The following is a 10,708-nucleotide window of genomic DNA, read 5'->3' as shown; positions in this document are numbered from 1 at the left end:
TAGGGAAGTTTTAAACAGGTAAAGCATGTTCATTCATTTTTCTCCCTAAACTTTTCCATGGCTTCTTTAGCAGTAAGAATACATTTTGAATAAAGTAAAATCCAGAGTCCTTCTCAGGGCCCATCAGGTCCTAGAGGACCCCACTCTTCCCTGGGTAACCTCTGATCCCTCCCTCCTCCTCACTCTCTGTGTCCCCCACACCGGCCTTCCTTTTTCTTTCCTTGGAGAAGATCCAAAGCTGAGGTCTTTGCCCTTGAGGTCCGTCGTCCAGCTGTATCTATCCTTCTTGCTGATATTTTTATCCCAGGTCCACCCAACCTTCAATTCTACACAGACTGATGAGCCCAGAGCTACTGCTGAAAGTCTGAGGTAGCTGGAGTTCAAGGAGGCAGGATAGTGCGTAGTTCAGATGTTCAGACTTTGAAGCTTTATGCAGGTTGGCCTAGGGAAGCAAGTGACCATCCTCAAGCCACAAGAAGTGCAAAACAAGCCTCAGATTGAATGCTTGTAATGGTGGGGAGCAAAACCACATGAGCTGGTTCACAGAACAGAAGCTGGTGTAACTGATCTCAGCAGGCTTTTCTAGGAAAGCATGGAGAGTCCGTGGCCTTAAGGGGACTGGTAAGGACACTGAGCCAGTGTGGAAAGCTGATGTCAATTTGACCATGGGCTCAGTCTTCAAAAGTTTAAAGACAATGCGGGTAATAGGTGTTACACTTGTATTTATCGGTTACCTGTATATGGAAGTGTGACAGGTAACACAGATGAGGTATATTCTTGGAGAATCAATTTAAGATGGTTTATGATGCAATCCTATTTTGAAAACAATAGTGCCTATTCTTGAGTTTCTGGAAGTTACTGAAGGGTTTCTATTAATAAGGGATATAGGGCAAAAGCAGGCTAAAGAAACTGTACCGAAATCAAATCAGGAAGGAACACTATTGACCACTGTCAGTCGCTCAATGCTGGTGTTCCCAGTGAGTGCCAAGGTGGGATTTCATTCCTTTACTTCTTTGTCCTTGTCCTAAGAGTTCCTGCTCTGAACTGCGAGGCTTCAGGTAAGATCACAGGTATCTTGATTTTATCCATCTTGGAAGGGAAGATGCCTTATGGGAAGGGGGAAAGAAATCATGAAGCAATTTTCTGTTTCTGATTCTCCTGCAGTGAAGGGAAGTGAGGTGCTCCTGTACCCGCCCCGCTCCACTACTGAACTAACATGCGCCTGCGCTGAAAACAGGAAACAGCAGTGTGGCCGAGGCAAGCTGCCCATAGCCTGGGCTGACCTGGCCCCGGTCCGGGACAGCCCGCTCAGAATGGCCGGGTGGGGTCCTCAGCCTAGAGCTGTCTCTCGTCATTCCCATTCTCGGACCCTTCACGTGCTCTGTGACCAGACTTCAAGCTATAGGGTGTTCAGGTTTCGTCTCTCCAGCCCTTTGGAAGCTGCCCAGGTCTGAGATTAATTTTCTCTCAATTTCTCAGTCTGCTGTTAGTACTCAGGAAATGCCCAGAGGGGAAAATGTTGAGAAAGGTTGAGCATCTACCATGTGTTTTTCTTCTTTCTGTCCTTATAGTTTATATTTATACCCTGTAAAGTAGTGTTTAGATACATTATTTTTTAATTTGATTTTAAAACCCTTAAACTTTACCTAGAAAATCTAATATATTTATATTTATTGGAAGTACTGATGTACGTATATCTTTTTCTGTGCTCTTCTTTTGTGCTCTTATTGCCGTTTTCTTTCTTCACTTTATTTTATATTTTGAATGGAATATGTAGTTTTTATTTTTGTTTTTTTCATTTTATTTTGCAGCTTCACTGTTTGCAAGGTCATACATTTTGCTGTTGGTGGTTCCCCTGAAATATTGTCATGTGTACTTAATCTTAAAAAAATCTAGAATTTTTTAATGTTAACTCAGTGACTAGTCAGCAGTAGAATCTTCTCCTGACTCTTGTACTAATGTTAACTTTGTGGTCAGTATTTTAATAATCTAATCACTCACACATCATACATTGTCATAATTATTATTTTATTCAGAGCATATTTGTTTACAAATTTCTTTGCTCACTATTCTTTTCATATTTCAGACTTTCCCTAAAGTACATCCTTTAGAAATTCTTTTTGTGAAGGTGTGTTGAGGAGAAAATACAATCCATTTTTATTTATCTGAAAATGACTCTATTTCATTTTGATTCTTCAAAGAAACTTTTGCCACATGCCTTTGTCAGATAGGCTAGTTTAGGCCTCAAGATCGGGTAACCTGCAAATTATGTGGCTTAAAAACCACGATTTATTTTTCACTCCTGTGTCATGCCCCTTGCAGGTTAGCAGGCGGGCTCTCCTCAGCAAAGGCAGCCGGAGGCCCAGCCAAGGGGAAAGTCTCCCTCCTCAAACTGTTGGCAACCTTGCTAGAAATGAAGGGAAATGTGTCAAAACTTGTAGCAGCTCTTAACACTTCTGCTCCAGTTGACGGCTTGTCCACACCCAAACTCAGGACATCTGAGAAGTACAACCCTGCCACGTGTCCCAAAGGAGACACAGCTGGAGCTTTTTTCCAGAATTATCTCGAGGACAATTTCACATATCACTTCAACTTCTTTTGCGCCCAACCACTTGTTATCTTCTTAGATAACTTAGAGTCCTGTTGTTTTTTTATTATGCTAGCATGGTAGTTTAAATCTTGGAGTGTTTTGTCTCTTCAGCAAATGGGGATTCTGTACGCAGACTAAAGTTAACTTACCTGTAATCAAAAGCCTGTGTTGTGAACATATTTAAGGTTAGCTCCTGAACCCTTATCAGGGAAGGAGAAATGTATACTATGATTTTACTCCACCATAATTTATTAAATGTTGACTTAAATCTTAACTGCTGGCATGTGCTTGTTCACAAAGACTGTGAAGCTGAAGATTCACACTTCCCAGGTGAGCTTCACTGAATGTTCAGTCACCACCTTCTAACTACACCTAGGAACTTGGGCCAATTTTAATGTCTCCTGTACTGGTGATAACTTTAAAATGCCAGTCATTATAGCCTGATTCATCCAAACAGAGTCTTTGGTTTCACTAAGCAGTATGCTTTTCTTTATCTTTAGCAATCTGATTTGAATGAAGCAGAGTACTAAGTCCTAACCTATTTTTATTTCTGAGTCTGAACTTGTACTACCCATAGATCATCTCTAGATTTTCAAACATAAATGATATAAATCCATTATCAGGTTTAATGACAATGTACTTACATAACAATTTTATTTGCACTGGAAGAAATCCTTTAACTTGACAAAACCAAAGTCTCACAATGAGATACATGCATATATATATTAATAGATTCTCTTAGACCTTCTTGGTTGTTCCTTTAATGAATTTTGGTCTTTTTTTGGGGTTTGTTTTATATGACTTACCATTAAGGTACGTTTCCCTCTAAGCCTTGACATTTTTGCTGGAACACATTTTACTTTCAATGAAAATAACAGAATGGGTAACCACGAACTTTCTGTGGTCCAGAGTGACTGTTTTTGTCCTTGTTGTTTATCCAAAGCATTTTAAGCTTCTTCAAGCCCCATTTTGGAATAACTTCTCTTTGGAAGTTGTGGGGTAAGAGAAACGCATAAAAGGCAGAACACGGAAGAGCAGAGTGATTGCCAAGCTCTGTAAGTAGCACCCTCAGGGGTCACTGGGGACGTACATCTTAAAAGGGATGTGATGAGTGGAACTAGACGTATTTAATTGGTTTTACACACAATTTAGTGATTCTCAACTTTCTGCATCTATCTGAAATGCTTTTCCTTTAATTCATTCATCTCTTTAATAGTTGATTCTATAAAACAAAAAGCATTAATAAATTGGAATTTCCTGAGCAATATTAATGTTCTAGGGTTTGTTAAATAACACCTACCATATGATTGTGGCTTAAAGGAAAAAGAGCTAAAAATTTTAGGTGGTGGTGGTTAAGGTACCCAAGAGTGGAGCTCCATTCAGTGTGTGAAGGCAACCATACTGGATACAGGATAAACTTTAGACAGTGAGTCTTGCCCCACATCTCCTGTTCATCAGAGCAACGCAGCGCCATGATTGATGGTGCAGGTCAATGGGCGCTAGTGCCAACTTTGTTTCTGTATGGTTTGCTCATACTTCCTTCATGTTCTCAATAGGGCTTGAGTGCCAGCATCCATCAGAAACAAATTTTCAACGGGGAGTCCTTAGCACTCTAGGTCACCCCGGGGCGAGGTGCTTGCCAGGGACCCCACGCACTTGTCTTCAACCAAAGGCTCTCCTTCTTGCCTCTGCTCTTGGTTCCCAGGCCCCCTTCCCCTTGTTCCTCTTGCAGGTCACAGCTTGAGGCTCACCACGTGGCTCTCCCATGAAAGTACAAGGCAGACTTTCAGGGTGTTATCTTCTCCTCCTTGATTTTTTTTTTTTTAGTTCATGTCTTTTGCTAAGCCACACGTGATTACTTATCTTCCAATTTGCTGAAGAAGTAGCTCAGACAGCATTTGCCGCAATTATGTCCATCAGAGTGACTGGCTGTAAAAACTCCCACATCACATCATTCATCTGCAGAGCACTTCTAACAAAGGGGATGAATTTTGCCATTCTCATCCATCCTATAGTACATCAGGGCAGCCAAATGGACCTTCTTTCTCAGATGCTTATCCTCCCTGGGAGTGGTGTAAGGTTTCTTCCTTTGTTATTTAGCTCTACCACAGAGTCTTAACACAAGGTGAGGAGTGGGCTTCTTTTGAATGCTGTAGTCAGACAAATTATGTCCCTCTTTTAGTTGCTTGCCAGAAAAGATGAGTCCTTGCTATCTTCTGGAATTCCTTCCTTATCCTGGATCCTGGTCCTTACATTTTTTTATTGTATCTATGTTTCAACCTTGGGAATGAAGGTGTTCCTCTAAGGGATTTTATAAAAATTTACATCTTGGCAGTGGTGGGTTGGATAAGTTCCTCCTTGGTTTTTAAGATCACAAAACAACATTTAGTTTCAGTAAGTGAGTTTCATAAACAAAATAAATGGCAAAAATAAATAACTTAGATGAGTTTATTTGCAATTATGAAAGGTTTGAGACATATAGATTCCTTGTTGCATTAATATGTACCAGGAGTTCTAGCCAAATGGCTGACCTTAGCCCAAGTCCAACACTCGATCTGAAGACCCACATTCTCCTCTCTTTTTCTTTACCCTGATAGTCTGCCACAGAGGTTAGAACTGGTGTCATGGTATTAGATGCACAAACTTTTGATATTGCCAAAGATTGATCTGTGACTCTGGGCAAATGATGTAACTTTGGCATGATAAAATTTGTGTTTCTATATTGGACAATAATACTGTGAGCGTTAAATGTGATGAAGTATGTTTAACATAGTGGCTGGCAGGTTGCAAGCCTGTGATTATCATTAATTATTGATTTAAAATATTTCCTCAAAGTCTCCAAAACCCATTTGTCATTCTCCATTATACTTAGTCCTGCTCTTCACCACCTGACTCACTTTGTTTTGAAGACATTTAGAAAAAGTGATGCTTAAAGAAAAATATCCTCTATTTATCTCTTACTCACTTTAAATTAAGTGCCTCATTCAGGTGAACAGTGCTCTTGAACGTTGGCGTTTAAATTTTCTCCAGTTTATATCATCCATAATGAAAGCTACAGGCTTTTGAATAATAAACTGCAGAAAGTTTTTATAAACTTCAACTTTCCAATTTCATTAAATGTGTTTGGTGTATTGAAGAGGTGGATAATCTAACTGTAATATATTAAAATGTTAAGCATGATAACCCACACAAAAAGTTGGTTGATTGCTGGAACAGTAGCTAAGTTAATTAATTGTATAGCACACTGTAAACTCCACCTATTGATTAATAAGGTTCTTCTGCGTATCAAAAGGATCAGGCTGGTTAGATTAGCATTTCCAAGGGTTACCCCAAATTTGATATTTATATACGTGAACATAATAAAACTGGAAAAAAAAAGAATTGGAAAAAGGTAGAATAACATTTAAAGCAAAGAGTTATCATTTTCCTAGTCTATGCTGTACTTTGAAAGTAACACCTTGTATTTCATCATTTTCATTCTAATTACAGAGGATGTAGATATGTTATAAATGTAGCAGCAAGGTCATATTTACTTCGAATATATATTTTTAATCAAAATCCTATACTTATCCTCAGAGCTATGTTCACATGCCTATCAGCAAATTTTTTTGCTGTAAAGTGATTGATTAGTAGCGATTTGGCTCTATATTCACTTGTATAAATAGTCCGGAAGGAGGTAAATAAAATTATTTAAAAAGGAATTCAGAAGAACATAAATCTAGGGGTAGAATCTTTAACTACAAAGGATTATTATTTGCATACTGGTAACCCAGTTTCATCAAATTTAACAAAGAAGATATGATTTGCTGGGCTCACGAGGGAGATGCAGCCTTTGAGCCATGGTCAGCGCGCTGTGGCCCTGGATCAAAGCTGCTCAGCACAAGCTTCTGCACATAAAGTTTTATTGGAACACAACAATGGCTGTTGGTTTAGGCACAGTGTATGGCTGTTTTCACACGCGGCAGAGTTGAGTAGTTGCAGCAGAGACCATCTGACCTGCAAAGCCTTAAAGTATTTATTATTTGAAGTCTGTCTGCCTTGCTGCAGCTGATCAGACTGCTCCCTGTTCTCAGAGCAGATCATGGATTTCTGGACATTTTTTTTTTTTTTTGCTTGTGTGGTTAAGTCTGCTTGAATTCCCTCTTGATTATCAGCATTCATACTCACGCATGAACGTCTGACAAGTGCTCCACGTCACTTCTGAGCCCCGAGAACTGCGCCTTCCTGTGGTGTAGCGGCCTGACGCCCCGTTTTGCAGCAGTAGGCTGTTGATGGGCCCCTCCCTTACTCTTCCTCAGAGCAGGAGACTTGGCGTTTTCCATGTTTTTGTCTCCTGGAAACAAACACACACACAAAAAGACTAAATGTTGCCTACCTTTAGCATAGAGCCTGGAAAACAGAATGTGTTCAACAGGTTCTGATTAAAAAAGCAGAAAGAAGGAAGAAAGGCAGGATGGACAGACGGAGGCAGAGGAGGAAGAAAAAACAGGAGATTTGAGACAAATGATTGAAATAGTTCATGGACACAGAAGAGACAACATGTTCCGGGAGGCTGAGCCTCATTGGCTGGGGCCGCAGGGCTCAAGGCGGGTGCACACAGCTGTACATCGAGGAAAATGTTGAGAAATATACGTGCGTATGAGAGAGACATGCGTAGAGTATCTCTATGATATAATGCATGTTAATATATATTAACACATAATTCTAATATGTGCCAATACATGTATATATGTGCATATACACAAAATAACCCCCCAAACTTAAAAAATCAATATGTAGACAAAACAGAGTTTATCACTATTATACAAACTTCTTGAATTACAAAAAATAAATCTGATATATTTTTAACATGTTTTATTATTATTACAACTTTATTTTTCAATATTGTGGTAGTCTAATGTTACAAGATTGGCATTATTTTGCAGGAACAATAGTTTTCAACAGGATCATAAGCATGATTTCTCCTGCCACCATGGTGTTACCAATTTCTTATTTAACAAATTTCTACTTTCAACTGAATTTGGGTAGTAGGGTGGACTTAATGAGATTTCAAAAAAAAAAATCTACTTCGACTAATGGCTATTTTATTACCAAATTTTAAACTTCCATTCTATTCAACTAGTAACTGAGTATGATAAAGATAAACCACTGGACTCGAGGAATTGCTCAGAGTGGTGATACAATTTCACAGAAGCAAACTCACAAATTGGATCTGGTCCTTCATGCAGGAGATGCTATCTAAATATTTCACAAGCAGACATAAGAGGATTATCATAATTGCCATCTCAGATGTTTTACTTCTAATACTTCTGAATGGGCCTGATTTGGACACTCACTTGACAAAGTTTGCTCACAACACTTGTACCTATAAATGAGTGAACGGAGAAACTTAATTGTGTTTTTTTTGTGGGAAAAAATTAAGTTTTGATCTCATTTTCTCCCTTACTTTTTTCTTTGTCTGGATTTAATTTTATCTAGATCAGAGAATACTAATTATGGATCATGTTATAATATGATTTTTGAGTTGCTCTTCCTCATGAAATTTGTAAGTGATAAAATGCCAAATGGACAATTTGCTTTTCATTGAAATATTCAGAGCCTGAATTTAATTTAATAACTAAGCCAGAGTCATGGTTCTTAAAAATAATTTTGTTTCCTATTATGAAACAATTCTAATTAAATCAAATTCTCATAATCACAGTAATCCTATGAAGAGTTGAATATCATATAACCTAGTCTCCATTATGCTTTGTAATATTAAAAAAAATTCAAGAATATATATTGACTCAAAAGAGATACAATAATTTTACTGAATTTTATATCTTAACACACTCTTTTTAATATACAAATCAACTACCACTCTATTTTCTTATATTATTTATCTGAAAATTCCCAATCATTGTTTTCTATTGGAAAATTGGCATCTTTGACTACAATGAATAAATATTGTAAAATGTCACTCCTCAAAATGTATACATAAAGAATATATATACATGTATATATATAGTCCTATATAGTGCTTACGATATTTTAATACATAAGGCAAATCAGATATTTTCACTATAGTTACATCTAAATCGTTTAAATTTTCATGTGCCTATTTAAAAATTTCTATGTAATATAAATCACTCTTTGAGGTGTACCATCCTGAGTTCTGACAAATGCGGAGTCATAACCGTCATGACAGTCAAGATACAGAGCCGCCCTGTTACCCTCGCCGCAGGTTTCCCGGTGCGCCCCCACCTCCCACCCCGGAGTCAGTCTTTCCCCTCCCCCCGCCCCCACAGCTGTCAACGTGGCTGTTTTCCACTCGTGTAACTGTTTTTCCAGACTGTCGTACAGATGGAATCCTGTGTTTTGCAGCCTTGTGAGTTTGGCTTCTTCCCTGAGCGTGAGCCACGGCAGAGTCACCCCAGAGCCCGAGTGCAGCGGAGGTGTGTCCCTTCGCTCTGCTGCCCAGCTGCCCAGCTGCCCAGGTCAGAACGTGCCGTCTCTGCTCACCCGTCCACAGGCTAAAGGACGATCAGTTGTTCCACGTTCTCGGAGATTAAGACTAAAACTGCCGCAAATACTCACATGCTGATGTTTGTGCAAGCATTTTCCACTCATCACTGATTTATATTTTCTGTTTCTTAGTGTCCCGCGTGAAGCAAATTTTAAAGTTTTGATGAAATCCAATTTATCATTTTTCATTCATGAATTCTGTTTGTGATGCTGTACCTAAGGGCCCTTGGCCTAATCCAGCAACACAAATGTATTCTCATCTGCTTCATGTATAGTTTATATTTTATACACATTTCTGAGGTTTATGTTTTATATTTACATTTATGATTTGTTTTGAGCTCATTTTATAGTTTGGATTTCCTTCACACTTTTGATAGAACTCAATCCACTGCAGGCATGGAGCCATCTGTGGACGCTATTCTAGTCCATGACCTTTATTGCAGGACGCACCTGCTGTTGTTGGCTTTGGAGATGTTGGAAGGGGCCTTGACCAGAGGGATGCAGGTGGTCTCGAGGACCTGGGAATGGCGAGGCAACGGTTTCTCTCAGTTCCTCCAGAAAGGATGCAGTCTCTCCTTCTGACACATTGCTTTTAGCCCAGTGAGACTCAAATCAGACTTCTAACCTAAGAAACTGTAGGATCAGATGTTTGTGTTGTTGTAAGCCACTAAATTTGTGGTAGCTTATTACATCAGCAAGAGAAAAACTTATATAATGGTGAATTTCTTGGTTTGACTGATTTATTTTTGTGGGGCTGAAAGCTGGGGTACATGGTTTGATTTTTGATTGCTGAATCAGGCTTGGATCTTAAGGGTGACTCCACTTACTTCTGGAGTATCATTATTTTTAACTATGAAGGGATTCAATTTATCAGTTTTTTGGGTCTGTGTTCATAATGATATTAAGTTGTAGTTTTGTTTTCTTGTGAAATCTTAATCTGGTTTTGATATCTGAGTAATGGTGGCTTCGTAAAGTGAGTAGTGAATGGTTCCCTCACCTCCCATTTTCTGGAAGAGATTGTGTAGAGTTGATATTATTTCTGAATTAAGTGTTTGGTAGAAACCATATAAGGCTGCAGCTTTTTATTTAACCATACTTACAATTTCTTTAACAGACATAGGCCTATTCAGGGTATCTGTTTCCTCTGGAGGGAGTTGTGGTAGCTCTTGCCCTTCAAGGAGTCTGTCCATTTTGCATAAGCTGTTTGATTTATGAGGGTGGCATTGTTCTCAGTGTGCCCCGGTCAGCCTGTTACTGTCAGTTGTGTCTGTAGTGACAGGTCCCTTGCATTTCTGATACTGGTAGTTTGTGTTTTCTCTCTTCTTTTTCCTGGTGAATCTTGCTTGAAGCTTATCAATCCTGTTTATCTTTTCAAAGAGCTAGCTTTTGAGTTGAATTAATTTCCTATTTTAAATTTTTGTTGTTAATTCCATTGACTATCTTCTTTTTGTTACTTTCTTCATTTTGTCTTCTTTGGGTTCAATTCAGTATTTTTTTTTCTTGGCTTATTCTTTGCTTATTCAGATAAAAGCACAGACTTTTGTTTTGAAAACTTTCTTCTCTAATATCAGCATTTTGGTGCTATGAATTTTCCTTTAAGCACCTCTTTAGCTG

General features: G+C 38.7%; 1 pseudogene; it reads right to left on the bottom strand.

The window, feature by feature from the left end:
- Window positions 1–4,445: 4,445 nt before the first annotated feature.
- LOC118910467 (ubiquitin-40S ribosomal protein S27a-like) lies at window positions 4,446–4,917 on the bottom strand (annotated as a pseudogene).
- Between the last annotated feature and the right edge of the window lie 5,791 nt (window positions 4,918–10,708).

The sequence above is a fragment of the Manis pentadactyla genome, chromosome 2, assembly GCF_030020395.1.
Source record: "Manis pentadactyla isolate mManPen7 chromosome 2, mManPen7.hap1, whole genome shotgun sequence".
Classification (NCBI taxonomy): domain Eukaryota; kingdom Metazoa; phylum Chordata; class Mammalia; order Pholidota; family Manidae; genus Manis; species Manis pentadactyla.
Note: the sequence above shows the minus strand (reverse complement) of the source record. Positions and strands in the feature narration are given on the sequence as shown.